We start from the raw sequence: 27952 nt of genomic DNA on the forward strand, positions 1-27952 counted from the left end.
GAACCTGGTCATTTTCACAAAGTTAGAACTGGGTGTCATTTTTCAACAGATTTTTTTTTCATGAACAATAGTTTAACAAAATGTTTGGCCAAAGTATTAAATCCAATGAAATTTTCAATGAAAAAAATCTTAAAACAAAATATTCATTTTGTTTTCTTTTGAATGGACACTTTTGTTTTGTTTCACTTAGAAATTTTTAGTCAGAAAATTGTTTATTTGAATTTTTTTCACCCAAATAAAACTGGATTTTTAGCCCAGGTCTCCTCAGTGCACAAAGGCTGAACATGCATTGTTAAGGCTCGACTTTAATGTATTTGCATATTGTGGAAATACAGCCTCAGAGCCCCACTTCTGGCCTAGTCTGCTAACCAGCTCCCATGTCCGAGGAGAGCAGGGTGGGAGTGTTTGTAGAGAGAGACTGGTCATAAGGCAGGAAGAAGGAGGAAAGGAATATTTGAAGAGAGGCAGCTAAGGAGCCCTACAGGTGGGGGGCACAGGAGGAAGGCAGGGAACATACCCTGCTGGAAGTTGGAGTGGGGGCTCCCAGTACTGAGAGTCCATGTGTCATGTCCCCATTACCCCCACAAGTTTTATTGGCAGAGTTGCTGCACTGGGGACCCAGGCTGGGTTGGACACTGGCATAGTCTGGAAACTGCCTCTAGTCTCCCCATGCGCCTTTCCTTCTCTGTGTCCAGCTGGTCACCCCATGGATTGCCTCATCTCCCACCTGGGAACTCTCTGTCCCACCCCCAGGGCTGGCTTCTCCCCTTATCATGTCTGTCTGGGTCGGGACCATGTAGATTTCCTGGAATCCCTCTTGGAGCAATGTGCAGCTCATGAATATGCTCCCAGCTACGTAGCAGTGAGGCCAGCATGGGGCAGGCAGGTTTAGAACCAGTCAGGGCCAGCTCTACAGTTTTCGCCACCCCAAGCAGCGTGCCGAATTGCCACCACAGGCAGCGGGGGCAGTCCCTGTCCCCTTAGGGCGGCAGGTGCTTTTCTGTGGCTGCAGCAATTCGGCGGCAGCTTCTATGTTTAGCTGAAGCCGCCGCGGACAGCTAAACATAGCTTGGGGGCAGAACAACAGGGACTGCCGCCCCTTGCAGACTGTCTCCCCAAGCATCAGCTTGGAATGCTGGTGCCTAGAGCTGGCCCTGGAACCAGTGTATGGGTGCTGTGGCCCTCAGAAGGGCGGCTGGCTGCAGAAGGAATAGAGGGGAAAGGGAGCAGGAGTCGGGGGAGCCCTGAATGGCAGATGCTGGCACAAGAGCAACCGGGAGCAACCCTTAGACATTCTCTTTGGGGTCCCTGCAGAGTTTGTGTGTGTGAAGGGTGGGGAAGAGGTCCCTGAGAACCCCCTGACAGGGTGGTGAGCAGACAGTGAACCAGCAGCACTCAGCAACTCCCCTGACACTGAGAGCAGCCAATGAGTTGGTCCCGCTGGTCTGTGCTGCAGAAGCGATCAGCTCAGAGCCCCCTCTGCACAGCGCGTTGTTCACACATATGGTGTGCACTGAATCTCCACGGGTGTTCCTGCTGCCTGGTTCTCGCCATCAGGCAGGGGAGCGCTACGGCTGCCCCATGAACAGACCCGCAACGAAATCACGGGCCGCTGTGAGGGAACCATCTGTGGGTGTTTTAGGGGACGTCTGTGTGTGAACGTGCTGAACCTTGCACTAAACCCTCTGCAGCTGATGGAGCTAACATTGGGTGTTAGTCACAACAGCTGGATGGACTGGAGACCGTTGGCTCCCAGCCAGGCCTGGCCACTCCCAGCCCTGCCCCAAAGAAGAGACCCAGTTCAAGGGAGCTGGCTGGGTCACTCAGTGCCACTTTGTGGCCAACCAGCCCCAACACACCCTGAGTGTAAAACAGGGTCACCTTCAGTCTTTGAAACCCCCGGGGGTGATTTTCAAATGAAGTCGCTCTGGTGCCGGTGAATTCGATGGGAACATGCTGCTTTGGCATACCCCTTCCTTAAAGTGTCTCCTCCTAATCCCCAGATCCCATCCCGACCAGGAAGTTCATTCTGCCCTGGCCTTTTCAAAACTTCCTCCAGAATAAACATAAGAACATAAGAATGGCCCTACTGGGTCAGACCAAAGGTCCATCTAGCCCAGTATCCTGTCTTCCAACAATGGCCATATGCCCCAGAGGTAATGAACAGAACAGGTAATCATAAAGTGATCCACCCCCTGTCTCTCATTCCCAGATTCTGGCAAATAGAGCCTAGGGACACCATTCCTGCCCATCCTGGCTAATAGCCATTGATGGACCTTTCCTCTATGAATTTATCTAGTTCTTTTTTGAACCCTATTATAGCCTTGGCCTTCACAACATCCTTTGGCAAGGAGTTCCACAGGTTGACTGTGCGATGTGTGAAGAAATACTTCCTTTTATTTGTTTTAAACCTGCTGCCTACTAATTTCATTTGGTGACCAATAGTTCTTGTGTTATGAGAAGTAGTAAACAATACTTTCTCTACACCGGTCATGATTTTATAGACCTCAGTCATATCTCCCCTTAGCCATCTCTTTTCTAAGCTGAAAAGTCCCAGTCTTATTAATCTCTCCTCATATGGAAGCTGTTTCATACCCCTAATCATTTTTGTTGCCCTTTTCTGAAACTTTTCCAATTCCAATATATCTTTTTTGAGATGGGGTGACCACATCTGCACACAGTATTCAAGATATGGGCACCATGATATTTTCTGTCCTATTATCATCCCTTTCTTAATTATTTTCTGTCCTATTATCATCCCTTTCTTAATTATTCCCAGCACTCTGTTCCTTTTTTTTTTTTTTGAGTGCCACTGCACATTGAGTGGATGTTTTCAGAAAACTGTCCACAATGGCTCCAAGATCTCTTTCTTGAGTGGTAACAGCTAATTTAGATCCCATCATTTTATCTGTATAGCTTGGATTATGCTTTCCAATGTGCGTTACTTTGCATTTATCAACATTAAATTTCATCTGCTATTTTGTTGCCTAGTCACTCAGTTTTGACAGATCCTTTTGTAGCTCTTCGCAGTCTGCCTGGGTCTGAATTATCTTTAGTAATTTTGTATCATCTGCAAATTTTGCCACCTCACTGTTTACCCCTTTTTCCAGATAATTTATGAATATGTTGAATAGGACTGCTTCCAGAACAGACCCCTGGGGACATCACTATTAACCACTCTCCATTCTGAGAACTGACCATTTATATCTACCCTTTGTTTCCTACCTTTTAACCAGATACCAATCCACTAGAGCACCTTCCCTCTTATTGCATGGCAGCTTACTTTGCATAAGAGCCTTTGGTGAGGGACCTTGTCAAAGGCTTTTTGAAAATCTAAGTACAGTATATCCACTGGATCTCCTTGGTCCACATGCTTGTTGACCCCCCTCAAAGAATTCTAGTAGATTGGTGAGGCATGATTTCTCTTTAATAAAACCATCTTGACTCTTCTTCAACAAATTATGTTCATCTATATGTCTAACAATATTGTTCTTTATTATAGTTTCAGCCAGTTTGCCCAGAACTGAAGTCAGGCTTACAGGCCTGTAATTGCCAGGATCACCTCTGGAGCTCTTTTTAAAAATTGGCATCACATTAGGTATCCTCCAGTCATCTGGTACAAAGAGAACAGGAGTACTTATGGTACCTTAGAGACTAACACATTTATTTGAGCATATGCTTTCGTGGGCTATAGCCCACTTCTTTGGATGCATCTGGTACAGAAGCTGATTTAACTACCACAGTTGGTAGTTCTGCAAATTCATATTTGAGTTCCTTCAGAACTCTTGAGTGAATACCATCTGGTTCTGGCAATTTATTGCTGTTTAATTTATCAATTTGTTCCAAAACCTCCCCTAATGACACCTCAATCTGGGACAGTTCCTCAGATCTGTCACCTAAAAAGAATGGCTCCGGTTTGGGAATCTCCCTCACATACTCAGCCATGAAGACCAATGCAAATAATTCATTTAGGTTCTCCGTAATGGCCTTATCATCCTTGAGTGCTCCTTTACCACCTTGATCATCCAGTGGTCCACTGGTTGGTTAGCAGGCTTCCTGCTTCTGATGTACTTAAAAAAAATGTGCTATTACTTTTTGAGTCTTTGGCTAACTGTTCCTCAAATTCTTTTTTGGCCTTCCTAATTGTATTTTTACACTTCATTTGCCAGTGTTCATGCTCCCTTCTACTTTCCTCACTAGGATTTCACTTCCACTTTTTAAAGGATACTTTTTGCCTCTCACTGCTTCTTTTACTTTGTTGTTTAGCCACAGTGACTCTTTTTTGGACCCCCGCTCCCCACAGCCGGAGAGCTGAGCTCCACTGTGAGGCTGGAGTGGCCAAGCTGGTCCTTCAGTGAGGCCGAGAGAAAGGACCCAGAATGGAAACAAGGCCTGGTCTACACTAGGCGTTTAAATCGGTTTTAGGAGCGTAAAACCGATTTAACGCCACAACCGTCCACACTAGGAGGCACCTTATATCGATTTTAATGGCTCTTTAAATCGGTTTCTGTACTCCTGCCCGACGAGAGGAGTAGCGCTAATATCGGTATTAACATATCGGAATAGGGTTAGTGTGGCCGCAATCGACGGTATTGGCCTCCGGGAGCTATCCCACAGTGCACCACTGACCGCTCTGGACAGCAATCTCAACTCGGATGCACTGGCCAGGTAGACAGGAAAAGCCCCGCGAACTTTTGAAATTCATTTCCTGCTTCGACAGCGTGGAGAGCTCATCATCACAGGTGACCACGCACATCTCATCAGCACAGTTAACAATGCTGTCTCCTGAGAATCGAAAAAGAGCCCCAGCATGGACCGCTCGGGAGGTAATGGATCTGATCGCTATATGGGGAGAGGATTCAGTGCTAACAGAACTGCGTTCCAAAAGACGAAATGAAAAAGTATTTGAAAGAATTTCTAAGGCTATGACGGCTAAAGGCCACAGCAGGGACTCCGTGCAGTGCAGAGTGAAAGTTAAGGAGCTCAGACAAGCCTACCAGAAAACCAAAGAAGCAAACGGAAGGTCCGGGGCAGGTCGAAAAACATGCCGCTTCTATGATGAGCTGCATGGAATTTTAGGGGGCTGCGCCACAAGTACCCCACCCCTGACCGTGGATTCCGAGGTGGGGGTTGTAATCTCTGCCATGTCTGAGGATTATGCAGACGGGGAAGATGAAGAGGAAGAAGAAGAGGAAGACCTCGCAGAGAGCACACAGCAATCCGTGACCCCCAGCAGCCAGGAGCTTTTTATCACCCTGACGGAATTACCCTGCTCCCAGCCCTCACAAGCAACTATTCCAGAGAATGACGCCCTGGAAGGGAGCTCTGGTGAGTGTACCTTTGCAAATAGCAAACAGTGTTTTTTAAGCAAGCCTTTTTTAATGATTGATTTGCCCAGAGGACTTGGGATGCATTCGCAGACAGTATAGTTACTTAGAAAAGTTTGTTAACATGTCCGGGGATTGAGAGGAAATCCTCCAGGGACATCTCGATGAAGCGCTCCTGTAGGTACTCCAGAAGCCTTTGCAGAAGGTTTCTGGGCAAGGCATCCTTGTTCCGCCCACCATGGTAGGACACTTTACCATGCCATGCATGTAGCAAGTAATCAGGTATCATTGCGTGGCAAAGCATAGCGGCGTATGGTCCCGGTGACTGCTGGCATTCAAGAAGCATCCGCTCTTTATCTTGTTCTGTTATCCTCAGCAAAGTGATATCGTTCAGGATAACCTGGTTAAAAATCAGGAATTTAAGTAAGGGGGGTGGCCATTTCTCTACTGGGTTTGTGGAATGCAGCAGCTTAAAAAAAACACTTTCCTGCACGTAGCGAAGCGGGGGGAGGGGAGGAGTGAAATGCCGATGATCTTTTCTGTTTGGTCACCGGCGAGGCGATCTTCCCCAAGCTACCGGACAAGCAGTGGGTGGGGGGAGGGGGAAGGTTGTTGATTAGCAGGGAGCCAGCGTGGTATTAGCCATGCGTTGGGGGGGGAGGGGTAAATCACTGAGACAGTGGCTTACCATGGCCGCATGCAAGCTGAATCCTGATGCCTGGACCTGTGTCTGAGATCTGTAACCCCAGAGATGCAAGCAGTCACTATTAAGATGAAAAATGCGACCTTGTAGGGAAATCACATGTGCTATGTAAGGTGAATAGTGCTTTTCACTGTGAAAGAGTATAACCATTGTTCTGTAAAATGTATCTTTCTAAATATTTATCTCCCTCATGCAGCTGCAAATTTTTCAAGCGTCCCTCCTCCATCCCAAAGGCTAGCACAGATAAGGCGGAGGAAAAAGAAGACGCGAGATGAGATGTTCTCGGATATTATGGAAGTTACACGCAATGAAAGAGCTCATCTGAATGAGTGGAAGGACGTGGTTTCAAATTACAGGAAAGAGGCCAGTGAACGTGAGGACAGGAGGGATGAACGTGAGGACAGGAGGGACAACCGAGATGAGAGGTGGCGGCAGGAAGACCGGCAGGAAAATCAGCGGTGGCGGCAGGAAGATCAGCGGTGGCGGGATGCAACTCTGGGGCTGCTGCGTGATCAAACTGACATGCTCCGGTGTCTTGTGGAGCTTCAGGAACGGCAGCAGGATCACAGAGTGCCGCTGCAGCCCCTGTATAACCACCCTCCCCCCTCACCATGTTCCTTAGCCTCCTCACCCAGACGTGTAAGAACGCGTGGGGGGAGGCTCCGTGCACCCGCCCACTCCACCCCCGTGGACAGCCCAACCAGAAGGATGCCGTTGCTCTGAATTTTTTTTTAATGGCCTTCTCCATCCCTCCTTTCCTCCTCCCAAAGCACACCCTTACTTCTCTCCCTCTTTTTATAATGAATCAATAAAGAATTCATGCTTTTTAAATGAGAGTGACTTTATTTGCATAAGTAAGCTGTACTCGAAGGGGGAGGGGGAGTTGCTTACAGGGACTGAGTCAATCAAGGGGGTTGGGTGTTCATCAACAAACACAGCAGTCACACTGTACCCTGGCCATTGATGAAGCTCGTTTTCAAAGCTTCTCTGATGCGCACCGCTTCCTGGTGTGCTCTTCTAATCTCCCTGGTGTCTGGCTGCGCGTAATCAGCGGCCAGGTGATTTGCCTCAGCCTCCCACCCCGCCATAAAGGTCTCCCCCTTACTCTCACAGAGATTGTGGAGAATACAGCAAGCAGCAATAACATAGGGGACATTGGTTTGGCTGAGGTCTGAGCGAGTCAGTAATGTGCGCCAGCGAGCCTTTAAACGGCCAAATGCACATTCCACCACCATTCTGCACTTGCTCAGCCTGTAATTGAACAGATCCTGACCACTGTCCAGGCTGCCTGTGTATGGCTTCATGAGCCATGGCATCAAGGGGTAGGCTGGGTCCCCCAGGATAACGACAGGCATTTCAACATCCCCAACTGTTATTTTCTGGTCTGGGAAGTAAGTCCCTTGCTGCAGCCGTTTAAACAGAGTAGTGCTTCTGAATACGCGAGCGTCATGAACCCTCCCTGGCCATCCCGCGTGGATGTTTGTGAAACGTCCCTTGTGATCCACCAGTGCTTGCAGCACCATTGAAAAGTACCCCTTCCGGTTTACGTACTGGGTGCCCTGGTGCTGCGGTGCCAAGATAGGGATATGGGTTCCATCTATCGCCCCCCCACAGTTAGGGAATCCCATTGCAGCAAAGCCATCCACTATGGCCTGCACGTTTCCCAGAGTCACAATCTTTCGTAGCAGCAGCTTAGTGATTGCTTTGGCTACTTGCATCACAGCAGCCCCCACAGTAGATTTTCCAACTCCAAATTGATTCCCGACTGACCGGTAGCTGTCTGGCATTGCAAGCTTCCACAGGGCTATCGCCACTCGCTTCTCTACTGTGAGGGCTGCTCTCATCTTGGTATTATGGCGTTTCAGGGCAGGGGCAAGCAAGTCACAAAGTTCCATGAAAGTGCCCTTACGAATGCGAAAGTTTCGCAGCCACTGGGAATCGTCCCACACCTGCAACACAATGCGGTCCCACCAGTCAGTGCTTGTTTCCCGGGCCCAAAATCGGCGTTCAATGGATAGAATCTGCCCCATTACCATCAGGATCTCCAAAGCGCCGGGGCCCGCGGTTTGAGATAATTCTGTGTCCACGTCCTCATCACTGTCATCGCCGCGCTGCCGTATCCGCCTCTTACTCGCCTCGGTTCGAAGGTCCTGGTTCAGCATATACTGCACGAGAGTGCGCGAGGTGTTTAAAACATCCACGATTGCGGTATGGAGCTGAGCAGGGTCCATGCTTGCTGTGCTATGGCGTCTGCACGGTTCACCAAGCAAAAAAGGCGCGAAACGGTTGTCTGCCGCTGTCAGGGAGGGAGGGAGGGGTGAGGCTGTACCCAGAACCACCCGCGAAAATGATTTTTGCCCCATCAGGCACTGGGATCTCAACCCGGAAATGCCAAGGGGCGGGGGAGGCTGCGGGAACTATGGGATAGCTACGGGATAGCTACCCACAGTGCAACGCTCCAGAAATTGACGCTAGCCTCGGACCATGGACGCACACCACCGATTTAATGTGTTTAGTGTGGCCGCGCGCACTCGATTTTATAAAATCTGTTTTACAAAACCGGTTTACGCAAATTCGGAATAGTCCCGTAGTGTAGACGTACCCCAAGACAGGAGAGGGAATAATCTCCTCCTACCTTTGATCCCTTGGTAGAGACATGACTGGAAGGCAGAGAAACAATGTGATATCAGACACGACATGTTTCCTCGTGGGGGGGGAGAGAGAGAGAGAGAGAGAGAGAAACTGAATGATGTGGCCCAAATTCATCATCGTATTGATGCAGAGCCCCATCCCCACAGCCCAGCCCAGCGCTCTCCTCCACCAGCCCCAGTGACTGCCCCCGGGAGTGGTGAGGCCAAGTCTGACCATTTTAGTGCCAGTCTCACAGCATTTGTTCTACATAAAGCCCCAGTCAGGGGGTTCAGTGAGAAACTTGGCTTTCATTAAAAAAATATATATGTAAATTTATAGCCCTCATGGCTGGAGAGAAAAGCCTCAAAATGTGATCTGAGAGACCCCACAAAGATCAAATCCCACAGGAAGATACAAAGAACCCACTTTGATGACTTGTTGGAAATCCCATGAGTTTTAAGCCAGTCTCGAGATTGTTGGGGTGACTCGAGTGCTGTGAAAGCTTGAGGTGGGGACACTGTGTGAGGAAAGGTTGGCAGGACAGAGCTGTGTCCAGAGCTCTATTATCAGAGCTGTTAGGCCCTGATTCAGGAAAGTACTTACACACAGAAACATACTTAGGAGCCCTTCCTGACTTGGGGATTCCTTCATGAACTGCAGCCTTAGTTATCTGTGTGTTGATATTCCATCCAGACACACACCCCTGGCTGAGTCTTAGATGTGACCATGTATGGGGCAGGAACTGCCCTCTTTATTACTAATCTGTGCAGCAGTGGATGCAGTGGGGCTCTGATCCCTGACAAGGGCTACAAGGTGCTACTGTAATACAAATAATTAATCATAATGATAATCCCTTTCATCATCCACAGTATTCATCATCTATCCATAGTATTAATCATTTTTCCACAGTATTCTTTTCAGCAAGTTAAAGAAGTATGGGCTGGATGAATGGATTATAAGGTGGACAGAAAACTGGCTAGATCATCGGGCTCAACGGGAAGGCTAACGACATTTTGGGCTGCATAAGTAGGAGCACTGCCAGCAGATTGAAGGACGTGATCGTTCCCCTCTATTCAGCATTGGTGAGGCCTCATCTGGAGTACTGTGTCCAGTTTTGGGCCCCACTCTACAAGAAGGATGTGGAAAAATTGGAAAGAGTCCAGCAGAGGGCAACAAAAATGATTAGGGGGCTGGAGCACATGATTTATGAGGAGAGGCTGAGGGAAGTGGGATTATTTAGTCTGCAGAAGAGAAGAATGAGGGAGGATTTGATAGCTGCTTTCAACTACCCGAAAGGGGGTTCCAAAGAGGATGGATCTAGACTGTTCTCAGTGGTACCTGACAACAGAACAAGGAGTAATTGTAGGTACAAGTGCTGGCAAGCCACACTGTCTCTGCATTGAACCGTTCATTAGAACAGTATAGTATGCACTTTCTGCTATGCTAGCTTAGTCACACAAGACAATGGCCCGGTGATGGGAACCAGCCTTAACCAATCAGAATGAAGTAAACAGGTGTATCAATCATATAGTAATAAGTAACCTGTGTGATGTCAATCATGTAATACTGAGAACCAGTCTGTAAGAAAGAGAATAAAAGCAGCGGTCTGGGACTATACCAGGACGCCTCACTGCAGCCTTGTCTCGTCTCTGTTTCCCGATACAACATCTGGTGACCCCGACGTGATCCAGACACAGGACCCCCGACTCATCGGCTGGCTTAGCCTTGGTGCACCTCAGCGCAACGCGCTCCCTCGTGAGTATGGGGGGGGACTTATCCATTGAGCAAAAAGATCATGCAAAAGAGTTATTGAAGCTTATCAAACAGGACGGGTGTACTGCAGTATCGTTACGGCACTTGGAGGAATTGCTCCGAGTGATTGAGTATAAGTGCCCATGGTACTCGAACCGAGGCTCCCTAGATCACTCCGATTGGATAAAGATCGGAGAGGCATTGTTTAGGGAACCTCGAGCCGAGATCCAACATATTCTGTTGTGGCAGCACTGTTCAGCTGCGGTGGGGAGATTACGAAAAGAGGCGTCCCCCTCCGCACCTCCCTTGCTCTCGGTAGAGGCACCTCCCGCCTATCTCTGAGTGCTCCCACCAGCCCCTTTTTTAGCACCAAAAACTTCTACACCAGTGGTGGACACCCTGGGGCAGAAGTCCCTTCATCAGGGTGCTGTCTGTGCCGCCCTTGCGGCGGCGCGGGCGAGCGGGCAGGACCCCTTATTGGAAGAATGGGAGGGAGAAATCCCTTTGATGTTTCCCCTGTCTTATGACCCTCCCAATGAGGCAGGTGAAGTGGTAGCTCGACACTCCACCATCCCGTATTCTATTCTTCGGGAGCTTAACAAAGCGGTACGTGAGTCAGGGCTGCATTCCACTTATGTGCAGGGTATGATAGAAGGGATCGCTAATAGTTATACTATGATCCCGGAGGACTGGAAACATCTATTTCGTATGATCCTTTCCCCTGCACAATACGTGGTATGGGATAATGAGTTTAAATTGGCAGCCCTGGCACTCGGTAACGCGCAGAATACTGCTGAGCAAATATATGGGACAGGAGCTTTTGCCACCATAGAACAACAATCTATACTGCCCATGGAATCTTTTCACCGCACGGCAATGTGTATTCAAAGAGCCTTTAGGCGCGTTCCAGCCTCTGGCAAGCCCCTTCGATCATTCACAAATGTTAAACAACAAGCTACTGAACCTTATCATCATTTCGTTGATCGCCTCAAGGAGGCTGTTCAACGCCAAATTGACAATCCAGATGCTCAGACGGAACTCCTTTTACGCTTAGCGTATGAGCAGTCCAATGCTGACTGTCGGAAAATTCTCCAAACTATCATTCACCGCCCTAATTACACACTCGCTGACATGTTGCAGGCATGTGCCGAAGTAGGCACTCAGACCCACGCTATGGCACTGTTGGCGGGAGCAATCCGTCAAGGTAACAAACCTACAGGTAACTGCTTTAACTGCCAGCGACCTGGACACTTCAAAAAGGAGTGCCGGGCCCCAGGAGGTGGTGCTCATAAGGGAGGAACTAACACCACCGGGGGCCGTCCTTCTAAAAAGTGCCCAAAATGTAATAAAGGATATCATTGGGCTAATCAATGTCGCTCCTCTACTCCAGCTAATTCGGGAAACTTTCGACCGGGCCCCCCTCCAGCCCCGGTTTAAAGGAGGGAGCTTTGCCTGCCACAGCTGCTCGACCAGCCACAAAAGGCAGTGCTGGTTTGGATCTTATTAATGCAGTAGATATGCAATCCCCTCTCCCTGGTGACGTACTCCTCATGCCTACGCAGCTTTCTGGTCCGCTTCCCCCAGACACATTTGGGTTAATTTTGCCTTGCTCATCTGCCAGTAGTCAGTCTATTATGATTGTACCTGGAGTTATCGATTCTGATTACACCGGCATTATCTATGTTCAAATTTGGAGTCACCTTCCCCTCAAATTAAAGGCGGGGGACTCTTGGGCTCAACTGCTAATCTTACCTTACACAGCGCCGGCCGGACCCAGCCAGGCGAGTCGTGCCGGCGGATTTGGTTCTACTCGCGTTAATCTGGAGCAAGGTCTCCTTTTTCATCCACAGATTGCTGCAGTATTACAACATATCCGAACCCACAAGCCGACCCGTAAGTATACCATCAACGGTAAGGAGCTTTATGGGTTGCTAGACACTGGAGCGGATGTTTCAGTAGTTGCACAAAAGCATTGGGACCCTTCCTGGCCTTCCGAAGTTTCCCCCTCTGTTTGGGGAGTGGGAGGCCCGCAATCTTCTCGACAGAGCACCAATTGGCTCTCAGTATGGGATAGTGAGGACGGGCGAGAGGTTGCAAAAATTCGTCCGTGCATTTTGCCAATTGATCTTAATCTCTGGGGGCGAGACCTATTGTCTCAGCTGGGAGCCTCCCTAGTTGTGCCATGACACGTCAATGCTCTTCACACACTGCCCTCCCACTGGAATGGAAAACCCACGTCCCAGTGTGGGTTGAGCAATGGCCACTCCCTCAGGAAAAATTAATAGCCCTTAAGGAATTAGTTCAGGAACAATTAACCGAGGGACATATTGAGCCTACTACTAGCCCATATAATACTCCAATCTTTGTTATTAAGAAAAAATCTGGACGCTGGCGATTATTACATGATCTCCGAGCTATAAACAAAATTATGGAACCTATGGGAGCCCTTCAATGTGGGACCCCGAATCCGAATGTTATACCACATGATTATCAGTTAGCAGTAATCGATCTTAAGGATTGTTTTTTCTCTATTCCTCTCCTCCCCCGTGATCGAAAGTACTTTGCCTTTAATCGTTTTTCTATGCAACCGTTTAATATTATTACTGATAGTTTATATGTAGCCAATGTTGTTTCAAATATTAGTGGTAGCTATGTATCACCAGCGCTAGATAAAAATTTGCTAGCTTTGTTTTTAGCATTGCAACATCTCATTCATTCCCGTACCGATCAGTTTTTTATTGCTCATATTCGAAGCCACCAACCTTTCCCTGGCATGTTGACACAGAAGGCAATGCCGAGGCGGATGCCCAACTCAGGGCATTCCCTTGTACTCCTATAGAAAGTCATGCCCTACATCATCAAAATGCCAAGGCATTGGCTAAACAATTTCAGATCCCTCTTTCTGATGCTCGAGGTATTGTTCAACAATGTCCTCAATGCACCCTTAACCCACAGGGTCCTCCCATAGGGGTAAATCCCCGTGGTCTCGGAGCCAATCAACTTTGGCAGATGGATGTTACCCTTTTCCCCCCCTTCTCCCCTTGGAAATACCTGCATGTTGTCATCGACACATTTTCAGGCTACACTTGGGTAACTGCCCAAAAAGGGGAGGCTACCAAACATGTTTGTAATCACTTGATTCGCAGTTTTGCGGTAATGAGCAGCCCCGCTGAGTTAAAAACTGACAATGGCCCTGCTTACTGTTCCTCCGCCATGGCCGCATTTTGTGCCCGGTGGGGCATTCTCCACAAATTCGGCATTCCTTATAATTCCCGGGGTCAGGCCATTGTTGAGCGGGCTAACCGTACCCTAAAGGAGGCCCTTATTAAACAAAAACAAAAAGGAGGAGTGCCCCTATCCTTGCCAGATAAGGAAGAATGGCTGGCTCGTGTCTTGTTTACACTGAATCATTTAAATTTAACCTTGTTTAATAATCAGTTTTTATCTAGAGCCCAGCGCCATTATAGACAGACCGAGCCCCTTCCGGCGCCGAAGGTGATATATCGCAAGTTGCCAGGACCAGAGTGGAGCCTGCCTGTGCCACTCATCACCTGGGGCCGGGGCTACGCAGCAGTGTCAACTGAAACCGGCCCTGTGTGGGTTCCCGCTCGCTTTGTGAAGCCGTGGAGAGATGGCCTGGCATCAGGGGCTAAAGAATCCCATTCCGGACTTCAGTCTAACCCTGACGGATAGGGTGGACAAGATTGACAAGGCCCGAAAGCGTGGCACACCTAACACTGCCATAACTTGGGGGCAGGTCAAAGCTTTATCACGGCAGGCTGAACATGTATTAGAGCGGCTATAGATTATTTACTTATGCTGCATCATTATGGATGTAAAAAGGTTAATGATATGTGTTGCTTTAATATTTCTGATCATCATCATTCAGTTGAAAATCAACTCAAGATAATTAAAAATTTAACAGATCAAATCAGATACAATCCAGACCCCTTCGGGGGATGGTGGGATTGGCTCTCCTCATGGCTTCCTAACACTGGGTGGTTGCATCAGCTTGTCACCTTTGGGGGACTCACTGTACTATTACTCGTGCTGTTTTGCTGCGGCATCCAGTGTGTCCCTTCACTTGTTTCTCTCTTCATTAAGGGCTGTCCATGGACTAGCCCGGAGCCCCCCCGAAAGTATTAGTCATAGTTAACAAAACAAAAAAGGGTGAGATGTAGGTACAAGTGCTGGCAAGCCACACTGTCTCTGCATTGAACTGTTCATTAGAACAGTATAGTATGCACTTTCTGCTATGCTAGCTTAGTCACACAAGACAATGGCCCGGTGATGGGAACCAGCCTTAACCAATCAGAATGAAGTAAACAGGTGTATCAATCATATAGTAATAAGTAACCTGTGTGATGTCAATCATGTAATACTGAGCAACCAGTCTGTAAGAAAGAGAATAAAAGCAGCGGTCTGGGACTATACCAGGACGCCTCACTGCAGCCTTGTCTCGTCTCTGTTTCCCGATACAACAAGTAATGATCTCAAGTTGCAGTGTGGGAGGTTTAGGTAAGATATTAGGAAAAACTTTTTCACTAGGAGGGTGGTGAAGCACTGGAATGGGTTACCTACGGTGGTAATGGAATGTCCTTCTTTAGAGGTTTTTAAGGTCAGGCTTGACAAAGCCCTGGCTGGGATGATTTAGTTGGGAATTGGTCCTGATTTGAGCAGAGAGTTGGACTAGATGAGCTTCTGAGGTCCCTTCCAACTCTGATATTCTATGATCTCTTTGATCTCTCTCTCCAGCCAGCTTCCCAAAAACAAATGATAAGTTTCATTGTGTCTTTGATCATCTCTCTTCCCAGTCCCAGACACGCTGCAGGGTTGTCTCTGCCACATCTGTCTACTTTTGATAATACGGTTTGGCCTCACTGTCATACCCACCTTTCTTTCCCAGAAGATAAAGTACCACAGCCAGAACCACGATGGCAGGGATTGTAATTCCCAACAAGAACTTTATATCCGGCCCTAGGAAAGAACCTCAATGTGAATGGCCTCTCCAAGCAGCCACCGGCAAGTCCCCACTGGCTTGAGCTGACTGAGTTCTATAGAAAGTGACCTAATGGGACTGAGATCTGTATGGCATGCAGAGACTTGTGCAGAGCTCGTCCAAAATTATTTAATGGAACAGTTTTCCATCAGAAAGTTCTGTTTCTTCAAAATGAAAACCTATTGACAAAGCGCTTTGATGTTTCTGAATCAAAATGTGCTGAGTTTCTTCTGTTCCATGAAAAATCTGAAATTTTGACTTTTCATCCTCATTCAGGATGAAAATAAAATTTGAAAGGTCAGTATTTCTTGCAGGACCAAAATGCTATGTTCCCACTAGCTTTTGAGGCACAGATAACATAAGTGTCAAGTATCAGAGGGGCAGCCATGTTAGTCTGAATCTGTAAAAAGCAACAAAGAGTCCTGTTGCACCTTATAGACTAGCAGACATATTGGTGGAAATTTCCAGAGGCAGGTATCACCCATGAAAGCTTATGCTCCAATACATCTGTTAGCCTATAAGGTGCCACAGAACTCTGTCGCTTTTTACAGATATCATTAGTATCGCTCTGGCTGGAGTCACTAGATGGTGCTGTTACCCAAAGTCTGACACCATCTTCTCCTTGCCATGGGAGCTGTACACACAGTCTTTGTAGATATACAGTTTAGGTGTTGGTTTGCTGGTGCAGACGCTTTGGGGACAAACAGCCAGGTTTGGGCTCTGCTAAGGTCCATTCCTGGGGCTTGGTTGCTGCCAGGGAACCAGGCACTGGTGCTGGTCTGAGATTCCTGAAAGAGGGGTTTGCCCACATGCTGAGTGTGACACCTCTGTTCCAGGACTGGAGCATAGAGCGTAAACAACTAATTACCCAGAGAGAAGAACTTGTGAGTCCTGGTGTGACGGTGCATCTGGTACCTCCTGCCAGAGCAACAACAAATACAGTGAGTGAACAGGAGGAAATAATTCACTTAATGCCAGTTTAGCAGAGTGGGTCAGTGAACTCTAGATGAAACTTGCCCATCAGAAGGGTTTGGGATTCCCCCTTTGAAAGAGCCAGTTTCCTGCACTGCAAAGATGCAGCCCAGCTCAGCAATGCTGGTTAAAGCCTGAGAGAGATGCAGGGAGAGAGAGTGCTGCATTGGACGAGCCTATCACCCTATTGTGTTTCCTATACATCCATTGTCATGGCGTTCACACTCAGACTGCGGGTTGCCCAGCTCAGGACCCGCCTTTCTCCAAATAGAGCCCCCAGAATAAAGAAATGCTTCAGAATAATTTACCTTGTGGGGAGGAACCACCGACATCACCGCTGGAGTCACCATCTAGGCAACAAATACACAAGAGATCAGAGCAGAGCATGGCCCCACTCCAGGCCCATATGCTGCCCTCATGCAGCTACACCATGGGCAATACCTGGCTGGTGGCCGTGCTGCTGAAAGGGGCCTGGGGTTAGAGTGGATCACAAACTGAATCTGAGTCTGTTACTTGGGGTTTTCAGAACCTAAAATAGTGGTAAGCTAACTGTTTCACAGCAATTTCCATCTGAGAAATGATTTATACAAGTAAGCATGCTCTTATCTAAAATTACAATTGTTTAGATTTTAACACACACCCATACGCAATAGGCTTAGGACATCCCAGACATAGTTACCCACAGTCTCAGATGGTTTTGAGTAATCACCAGCCGGACTTCCAGGGGCCCTCTTTCTATCCAGCTGATGGGGAGTTTAGATGTCAGCTCCTTGTCCTGAGAAAAGTTTCTTCGGGTATTTACTGTTACTCTAACAAAGCACATAACCAGCACTGACTCCTAGTGGGTCAGCATAATGACCTCTACTGAGTCAGCAATTGTCCTAATTTCAACACGCTGCTCATCATCTCAAAACATTTCTAGTATTTTTAGCCATAACAACAATATATCGGAGGCATTTAAAACCAAGCTTGCTATTCACTTACTTTCCTCTGCAACTTTCTATCCCATCCTCCCATTCTGATTAACAAACTGCAAGTCTTCCCTTGTCTGACCTTGTCTCACATTATTGCCAGCTATGTGATGTTTGGTTTTCAGCCAACAGTGGCTACACATATAAAATGACTGACTGCAGCGCTGTCAAGTTCTGGGATACATGCAGGAATGTCAAATTCCAGGGCAACAAGTCAGCAATGGGACGTAGTTGTGAAAAGGGCTAACATTGTATGTAAGACATGGGAGGTCATTGGCCCGCTCTGCTTGGCACCGATGAGGCCTCAGCTGAAGTACAGTGTCCAGTTCTGCGTGTGACACTTTAGGAAAGATGTGGACAAATTGGAGAAAGTCCAGAGGAGAGCAACAAAAATGATCAAAGGTTTAGAAAACCTGACCTAGGAGGAAAGGTTAAAAAGCTGGGACTGTTTAATCTTGAGAAAAGAAGCCTGAGTGGGGATCTGATAACGGTCTCCAAATATGTTATGGTCTCTTATAAAGAATCATCGAATCATAGAAGATTAGGGTTTGAAGAGACCTCAGTAGGTCATCTAGTCCAGCCCGCTGCTCAAAGCAGGACCAACACCAACTAAATCATCCCAGCCAGGGCTTTGTCAAGCCTGACCTTAAAAACCTCTAACTGTGGTGATTCCACCACTTCCCTAGGTAACCCAGTGCTTCACCACCCTCCTAGTGAAATAATGTTTCCTCATATCCAATCTAGATCTCCCCCACTGCAACTTGAGACCATTGCTCCTTGTTCTGAGCACACCACTGAGATCAGCTGAGCTCCATCCTCTTTGGAACCCTCCTTCAGGTAGTTGAAGGCTGCTCTCAAATCCCCCATCACTCTTCTCTTCTGCAGACTAAACAAGTCCAGTTCCCTCAGCTGCTCCTCATAAGTCATGTGCCCCAGCCCCCTGATCATTTTTGTTGCCCTCCGCTGGAATCTCTCCAATTTGTCCACATCCTTTCTGTAGTGGGGGGCCCAAAACTGGATGCAACACTCCAGATGTGGCCTCACTAGTGCCGAATAGAGGGGAATAATCACTTCCCTCGATCTGCTGGCAATGCTCCTACTAATGCAGCCCAATATGCCATTAGCCTTCTTGGCAACAAGGGCACACTGCTGACTCATATCCAGCTTCTTATCCACTGTAATACCCAGGTCCTTTTCTGCAGAACTGCTGCTTAGCCAGTCGATCCCAAGCCTGTAGTGGTGCATGGGATTCTTCCGTCCTAAGTGCAGGTCTCTGCACTTGTCCTTGTTTAACCTCATCAGATTTCTTTTGATCCAATCCTCCAATGTGTCTAGGTCACTCTGGATCCTAGCCCTACCCTCCAGCTTATCTACCTCTCCCCCAGCTTAGTGTCATCCACAAATTTGCTGAGGGTGAAATCTATTCCGTTATCCAGATCATTAATAAAGAAGTTGAACAAAACCGGCCCCAGGACCGACCCCTGGGGCACGCTGCTGCTCGATACCGTTGATCGAGCTGTTGATCACTACCCACTGAGCCCAACAATCTAGCCAGCTTTCTATCCACCTTATAGTCTATTCTTCCAATCCATCCTTTTTTAACTTGCTGGACGGTGATGAATTGTTCTCAGTGCCTACTGAAAGTAAGAGAAGCAATAATGGGCTTAATCTGCAGCAAGGGAGGATTAGGTTAGACCAGAGGTAGGCAAACTATGGCACACGTGCCGCCTTTGGCACACTAGCTGATTTTCAGTGGCACTCACACTGCCTGGGTCCTGGCCACCGGTCCAGGGGGCTCTGCATTTTAATTTAATTTTAAATGAAGCTTCTTAAACATTTTAAAAACCTTATTTACTTAACATACAACAATAGTTTAGTTATATATTCTAGATTTCTAGAAAGAGACCTTCTAAAAATGTTAAAATCTATTACTGGCACACGAAACCTTAAATCAGCGTGAATAAATGAAGACTTGGCACACCACTTCTGAAAGGTTGCCGACCCTGGGTTAGACAGTAGAAAAAACTTTCTAACTATAGGGCTAGTGAAGCTCTGGAATAGGCTTCCAAGGGAGGTTGTGGAATACCTGTCATTGGAGGTTTTTCAAAACAGATTGGACAAACTCCTGGCAGGGATGGTCCAGTTTCACTTGGTCCTGTCTCAGTGCAGGGGGCTGGACTTGATGACATCTTGAGGTCCCTTCCAGCCAGACATTTCTATGATGTCCCTGACCCCACCTGCCTGTGTTGAGCTGTCTGAGCTGAGATGGGTTAAAATGGGGGTGGAGTGGGGGGGGGGTTCCCTGTGTCAAATTTTGAAAAAAGATGTTTTGTGATAATTTTTTTTTTCAGATTTTGATGAAATTCAGCATTTGGATTTCCAGGGATTATTATTTAATTGTCATTCTCACTCTGCCATCACCCCCACTTGCCTGTGATGCTGAGTTGCTGGGCAGGGTTGAGCTGGAATCTGATCACGTGGTTATCGCTGTCCTTGATCTCGTACCCGCAGGAGTAACTCCCAGAACTGTTCCTGGACACCACATGGTCATAGTTGTAGGTGACCTTCTCCTCTGAACCCCGCTGGGATGAAACCTCCTCCCCGTCCTTGCAGAAGATGATGCGGGTGGCCAGGAGCTGGGACAGCACGGAGCACTGGAGCCGCATGGAGTCCCCTGGCTGGGCAGACGTCTGGCTCAGGTAGAGGATGGGGCCACGGAGAGTGCCTGGGAAGGGGAATGGGTCAGCACTATCAGTGGGGCGTTGGTGGCGCCCAGCACTGTTGGTGGGACAGGATGCAAATGGCAGGTGGGTCTGTGCCACATCGTGGTTGGAGGGTCTGATTACAGCTCAACTGGGCAGATGGGGAGATGAACTCTCTCTGGTGACCGGAAGCTTCATTAAGTGGGATCATTTGGGTTGTGGAAGGGCTTGGAGGCTCAGTGGGCTGGGCTCCAATTGTCTGGCACTGCACACTCTCCTAGAACAAAGGGCCCTGACGTGGGCACCCGGCTGACATAGCTGGAGCAGTACGGCTGGGAGAGAGGCGACCCCTCATCAAGACCGGCCTCTGGCCATTGAGGGCTGTCTAGGGCAGAGGTTCTCAACCTTCTTCTTTCTGAGCCCCTGCTCCATCCCACAACATGCTATAAAAACTCCATGACCCAGCTGTACCACGACAACTGTTTTTCTGTATATAAAAGCCAGGGCCAGAGTTAGGGGGTAGCCAGGGATGGCTCCAGGCCCCAGCATGCCAAGCACGTGCTTGGGGCGGCAAGCCGCGGGGGGCGCTCTGCCGGCGCCGCGAGGGCGGCAGGCAGGCTGCCTCCGGCGGTTTGCCTGCAGAGGGTCCGCCGAAGCCGCAGGACCAGCGGACCCTCCGCAGGCAAACCGCCGGAGGCAGCCTGCCTGCCGTGCTTGGGGTGGCAAAATCCCTAGAGCCGCCCCTGGGGGTAGCAAGCCGGGCATTTGCCCAGGGCCCCACACCAAAGAGAGCACCACAAAGCTAAGTTGATCAGGCTTTGGCTTCAGTCCCGTGTGGTGGCGCTTTGGCTTTCTGCCCCACCCCTTGCTGCTGCCTTGCCCAGGCAGCCAGCAAAGAAGCAACTCAGCCAGCCCCTGCTGCACTGGGTGCAGGCTCACTGGGTGCGGCTTCCTGGCCCGGGTCATATGGGAGCTCAGCCTGGTTTATAAAATGGTCCCTTCTGGCCGTACCCTTTCGAATTCCACCTGCTGACTATTAGCGGTGCGGCTGACATTTATGGACAAGGTGCAGGCTGAGTCCATGTGGGGGTGAGCTGCATGGGAGAAACCTGCGGCCATGAAGGGCTGGGAGCTGATGCCATGGGAAGGTAAATCCCTTGGGGCCAGAGCTATGGTGTTCTCTGCTTACCAGAGCTAGTGACCTGAGGGTGGGATGGGTTGTGGACCCATGTTTCACCCCAGCCATGTGTCACTCATGTGTCACCCCATGTGTCACCCATGTGTCACACCAGCCCCCTATCAGACCAGAGCTGAGAGGCAATGGGACAGGGAGGGGTTGGTCAGATCCCTGCTCGGATCCCACACAGCCCCGCGCACCTTCCCGGGCCATTGCTGCTGACACCACAGTGAGCAGGGAGCAGCCAAAGGGGTGGTGGCTGGAGGCCTGAAAACAGAGGGGTAAATGCCCTGGGTAGAATGGGGACAGAAAGACAGATGGACTCACCGGGTACTGAACATATCTCCTGGCTGCTGGAACTCAGCGCTGGGAACAGAAAGGTGCCGTGCGGTTAGTGCTGGAGATAAAATCTCTCCCTTTTCTGAGGTCCCTCTTCAGAGACAAAAACTGCCTTTAATAGGAAAAAATTGCTGATTTGTGTTTTGGTAAAGAAGCAAACCAGGCAAGATGTTAGATCTGGGGCATGGCACGCAGACCTTGGCTGAGCTGGGAACCGCCTTTCCCTTCAGCTCTCTAGAGGGCCAGATCCTCAGCTGGTGAAAACCGGCCTGACTCCAGTGGAACGACACCGATCTGGCCCAGCAGCTCTCACACTCGGTGTTTACACTGGTTCCCATTTCTCTCCCACTAAACGGGAGTTGCTGGCTGTCTAGGCCAGGGGCTGCTCTCAGTCTTGTTTCCTTCCAACTTGCTACGACTTAGCGCAGGGTTCCCGCATACTCACCGGGCAGCAAGAGGCACAGAGACAGGATCATCGGGGCACCGGGAGGAACCGATCAGGATGGAAACAGCCCAGCAGCTTCTTCTCCTGATGAGATCAGGAGGGGACAATCCACAGTCGCTCCCTGCTCCCACCTGCCCCCTCTGCCCTGTCTGACTTCGGAAGGGAAGCTCTGGTCTCTCTCTCTGCTCTGATCTGCCCCACTCTGCTCCCCAGGGTTGGAGTCTCCACCCAGCTCCTCTTCCTGTTCCCAGGCACCCTGGAGTCTGCAGCGCTCAGGCAGCACACGTTTCAGCCTCTCTCCAACCTGCTCTGTCCTCTCCTCAGGTCTGATATTAATCACTGCTCCCTGTTTCCTACCCTGCACCGCCCCCTTTCCTTGCCCTGGCCACAGCGTCTCTATTTAGGCCTGCAAAATTGAGAACTGAAAGGGTCTGGTTTGCTTGTTTGAGTCTAAACATATCACTGAGGAAACACCTCCTGTCCCATCTCACTGCCCAGGGACCGAGACAGCCCTGGCTAAAGGCACAGCTGGGCCAGAGTGAAAGGTCACTGGGTGATTGTGGGGCCTGGGATGTTGGATGAGTCTGAATCTTTTGCTACACTCTTTTCTCCAGTCCATGAGGAGAAGGACCCAGCTCCCCCAGGGGAAATTCACCCTCTGGGCTTGAGTTGGACATAAATGGGGTTGTGTAGGACCCCCTGCACAGAGGTGAATTTCACCGCCAGAGAACAGCGATCACAGTTCTGCACTGGCTTCCCCACCTCCTTAGTCTGCACCCACCCCATCCTCCACATCCAGCTCCAGCCACTTCTACAGAGTCTGCCATGACTTCCCTTCTCTTCTCATTCTGGGTTTCTGAAGAGTCTGCTGTCCCTGCTGAGAGACGGGCAGAAGGTCCCTTTCTCCTACCCTGGTTCCCTCTCGAATCACCTCCCCACTGCCGGGGTCGGGGGGAAGAACACAAGGCAGTTGAGAAAGAGCCTCCAGAAGTGACCTCTGAGGAGGTGGGGAGCTCAGATCAGTGTGACTAAGCAAGTGGAGGAACCAGAGCAAAAGGCCAAAGAAACATGAGGGAGTCTTTTGAATAGACATTACCACCTCTGCGGGAAGCCAAATATCCGAGGGCCACGAGGGAAATCTGTCAGGAGTACAAGGCAGAGCAGTTTTGCAGAGCAACTTTTCATTGATGCAGATTGATGCAGGATTGTCCTGGGGTGGTGGCTGGGCACATTTCTCCACTGGGATGGAGTCAGCTCTGCAGAGCAGCTGGACAGGGGATGTTTGGGGTAGTTCAGATGCTTGAGGGATCATCAGCATAGCTCAGGTAAGGGTCAGTGGAGCACAGGTTGAGACTACCTGTTATAAGCAGTGCCCAGAAAACAGCAGCGTGAAAAAGGTAAATATGTTTTGCTCTTTTTAAAAATATCATTATTTCAAAACTTTTTGTAAAAAATATTTTTTTAAATATTTGCTGTTTTTTCCACCTTTCTTGGTGGCAAAATGGTGAAAATGGAGGGAGGGGAAATCCAAAAGCTGAAACTTTATAAAAAATTATCCAAAAAAGTTTTTTTATGTAAATTTTCATTTTTTTCTTTTCATTTTCCAGTTTTATTTTTACAACTCACCCCGCCAAACAGTTTTAATGTTTTCTTTGAAAAAATGAAAACTTTGGAAATAATGAAAATATTTGGACAAAAACTCTCACTTTGGAGATTACTGCATTGTGGTGGCTCCGTCCAGAGTGACCCCCAGGGCTGTGGGTCAGGCTGAGCTGCTGGCACCCTTGGATGGCAGCTGGGCCCTGCTTGTAGCTCAGACAATGCTGCCCAGAAAGGGTCTGATGCAAAGCTCCTTGGTGTCTATGGAAAGACTCCACTGACCTCACTGGCCTTGGGATCAGGCCACTGTGTAAGCGGGTCGGTTCTCTTGTGACAGAGAAATGGCTCAGGAGCTTTCACTTGGAGTGACCCCAACCCAGACTGGAACCAGGAACAGGGAAAGTCTCCACCATGGGTGGGTGAAGGGGAGGTTGATGACAGGACCATGCACAGCACATAGCAGGATGTGAAGAAGAGGAACTCAATCCCTGCATCCCCAGCAGAGCTTCCAACACAGCTGATATGTGAAGCAAGAACATGTGCATAAAGAAATGCTCCCGCTGCACATATCCTGCAGCTGCCTCATTCACACAGACCCTGAAAGGAGCAAACAGCTCCACACGGGGAAGAAATGATCAGGGCTCCTCTCTAGGCTAGTGATTTAACAAAGACTTGAAGGAGTCATCTGCATAGAGCCTGTGATAGAGAGAGCTATTGATTGATAGATCGATATATAGATAGATGGCTATGTATGGGGATAGAGAGAGAGAGACACACACACACACACACACAAAGCATGTATATGGGGATGTTTTTAAATACCATGCTTGATTTATCACATGGTTAAGCAGAAAGACCAAGACTTCCTAAAACGATTAGTGAATTTGGGGCCATCTTAAAGGGGCTGATTTCCAGCAGGTGGGGGCTCAACGCAGTCTGTCTGTCACTCCTTAAGCTGTCTCACGCTGGGCTCCCAAATTATCGACCATTTTGGACGGTGTGACCAGAAGTGCTTGTGCCAATTGCTCATGTGCAGAATCTGTCTTTGAGACCAGCTGTAGGAGTACGAGGGGCTGCGTCCCCACGACCGATTCTAGCTCTGGCCCTCGGGTGAGACTGCAATCAAGGGCAATGGGTGCGAGTTGTGATGGGGATTTTGTGATAAAGCTCCTCTGGCACAACCACACTGCGCGGATGCTGAGCGGCCAGTCCAGTTCTCAGCTGCCTCAAACTTCCCTGCAGGGTGAACATTTGTCATTTCCTGCTGAGGCAATAGAGGCAGCTGTGTGAAAGCTGTGGGCACCCTGACATGTTCCCAAAGCAGATGGACTTGACCCAGCACCTGCCCATGAAACTCAGTCCTTACCGCTATGGTACTTCATGGGAAAGTATCTCGTATCAGCTAAGGGGTGAATTATACCTCTCCATTTACACCAATATAAGTTCCTGTGCATATTCATGTTCTGGTATAAGAGAGCCCTTTTCTGGTTTACTTTATCTTGTTTTGAAAGCAATACAAACTATAAGGTGTACATTTTTAACAGTGAGGATAATTTACCATGGGAAAAACTTACTACGGGTTTGTGGTGGCTTGCCCATCACTGGCAATTTTTAAATCAAGCATGGATGTTTTTCTCAAAGAGATGCTCTAATTCAAACAGGAATTATTTGGGGGGCAGTTCTCTGTCTTATGTTATACAGGATCCCAGTGGTCCTTTCTGATCTTAGAATCTGTGACTAAACCTGACAAAGACTCTGACCCCGTGGGAGGTATACCAGAAAAAGCTATAGTTGTAAAATTCTCTGTGTATGGAGAAGCCCTGGGATGAACAGCCCTTCCCATCAATGCTCTCCCTGTACATCCCCTGTCAGTGGAGTATCTGAGCCTTTCACAATTATTAATGGGTTTATCCTCAGACACTTCTGAAGCTCACCTCATTTCACAGATGGGGAAACTGAGGCACAGAGCAAGCCCAAGTGACTGAGCCCAGGACATACAGGAGTTCACATGTGAGTGAGGGATTGAACCAAGGGCTCATGGTCCACTGCTCTAGCCACAAGATTGTACTTCCTCCCTGCAGCCCCCATTCCTCCCAATGGCCTGGATGACAATAACCAGAGTCATAACTGCCTGAAGCCAATGACCCTGGGCTTTTTCACCCAAAGAGGAAAAGAGCCTGAATGGGACTGGAAAATATGGAAAGCATATTATTAATTAATTTACACAAGCTGGTAAATCTGCTGCAGATGGTTCAATTTATCTCACAGTAGGTCCCACCCTCTTTTGTTTCTGAGCTAGGTCCTGCTTCCCTTCTCCTGGCCCAAACCTCAGGGCAGCCTGGGCAGAATTAGACCCATCTCTCCAGCCCCATGGATGGAGCCAGATGCTGCAGGACTAGAGAGCGACAGGCTGCTGCTCAGAAGAAGGAAGAGAGAGGATAGTCACTGCTGTGAGCTGGGGGCTCCTGCTCCTCAACTATCTGCACACACAGCCCAGCTGCTCTGTGCAGCTGCAGAGGGAGGGAACCACAGGACGAGCTGACAGCACCCTGAGCATCTTCTCATGCCTAGCCTGAGCTAGCTCTCCCCGGCCTGACTGAGTTAGCAGCCCAGCGAGGTGGGGGTGTATCATACGCTGAGATGTGGGATTAAATAAGATGCTCACACAATGTTATTTTTGTCCTCACACATTAACCTGCCTCCCCTCCCCTCCCCCCCGCTTTAGTCTGTTCTCATGAGGTTTTCAGGGGAGTTTATTTAAAGGCCAGAAGGGACCAATGTGACCATCTAGTCAGAACATCTACATAGCCCAGGCCTGAGAGCCTCCCCCAGGGATCCCTGATTTGAGCTGCTCACTTCTAGCTGAGCTAGAGCACATCTGGTGGAAAGAGACATCCCCTCTTGGTTTAACGACTCCAAACCGGCTCCCATTTCTAAACACTAAGGTGGCTGTGGCTGATCAGCGAAAGAGAGGACCAGGGGAAAGGGAGATGCTGGACTGGGACAGAGCAACTGGAGATGGGCCATGAGATTTAGCTCCAGGTGTGGGTCCTAATCTGACCTTCCTCAGAGTTGGGGGTGTGGACTTTAGGTTCTGGTATGAGACAGCCCCAAAGGCTGGGTGTGGGGACTCTCTTTCTGAGACTAAAAGCACAATAGGTACCAGATACAATGATCCAGAGTCTGACTGAGGAGGGGAAGAAGATGCTTGATCTAGGGTAGCTGAGCCACCTAATGGTGAATGGGGAAGAGGGACCAGATGGAGCTGTTGATCTCGGCAGAGATTTCAGAAAGCTCAGTGGAGTGTGCAGATCCGGTGTGTACCCACGGCCTGCCATTGACAGACTGACTGGGCAGCTAGGCAAGGCCACTGACAATCCTAGGTTACACTGTAACAAAAGACACTGGGAAGTTTAACACTCCAGTGAAGAATACAACCCACAGCAGATTGTCAGGACAGGGATTGTGCTGTATGAAACCTACCTGTACAGCACCAGCCCACCAATGGTACTGAAGAAACAACACATTCGTAATGATGCCTGCAGCAGGGCCAGCTGAGAATTGTACATCAAGACCTTTCTCAATGGAAAATTAGATTTTGACTGAATGATTTTTTAATTTTTTCTTATTAATTAATTTGTGGAAGTCTGTGCTTTTTCTGAAGAGTTTTGATTTTTCATTGGAAAATGAAAAGCCCCCAAATATTTTGGCTTTTGGGAGTTTTCAACTGAAATAATTCAGTTTCCATTTGCCAAAACCAAATATTTCCCTCCCAATTTTCACATTTTCAATTTTTTGATGAAAAGTTCAATGAAATTTTCCACAGGGGAAAAAAAAATCCATGTTCTGCCCTGCTCCAGAGTGCACCATTCTTAAGCCCTCACTGGTTGCAGGTGGAATCTGTCAATGTTCTGTTCTGCCCTGTGTCCACATGACTCCCTGGAATGTCCTAGAGGTTAATGTACATTAGCCTGAAGGCCTCTGTGATGAGTGTGGGGCTGTGGGTGCAGGCTATGCTGGAGCTCTAGGCATAACTAACAGTATGAAGCAAAGGTTGTGAACAGAAGTAGAGCTGGTCTTGGGAGAATAGTAACACACTGGGTATTGGCTAACCAAGTAAGCTCATGTGAGAGGATGGTACAAGGACACACAGAGTTCTCAAGTAACACCATAAATACAGACTTAAGAGATGGTACAGGAACTCACTGACCGCTCCTAAAGGATAAGGAGGAGATGACAAGATAATTAGTGTATCTGTGTATCTGTAGTGTATCTGTAGCTCCTCACTAGGACTGTGCTTTGTCAACAACAAATCTGGCCGAGCACCTTTGCCAC

General features: G+C 48.7%; 1 long non-coding RNA gene across 1 annotated transcript; it reads left to right on the plus strand.

Moving 5' to 3' along the window:
* The first annotated feature begins 16136 nt into the window (after positions 1-16136).
* On the plus strand, positions 16137-26275 carry LOC123350222. The gene is made up of 3 exons (XR_006573731.1): positions 16137-16353; positions 19867-20054; positions 25917-26275. It is a non-coding gene; the product is annotated as an uncharacterized LOC123350222 (long non-coding RNA).
* The last annotated feature ends 1677 nt before the right edge of the window (positions 26276-27952 follow it).

Source organism: Mauremys mutica, chromosome 15, assembly GCF_020497125.1.
Source record: "Mauremys mutica isolate MM-2020 ecotype Southern chromosome 15, ASM2049712v1, whole genome shotgun sequence".
NCBI classification, from domain to species: Eukaryota; Metazoa; Chordata; order Testudines; family Geoemydidae; genus Mauremys; species Mauremys mutica.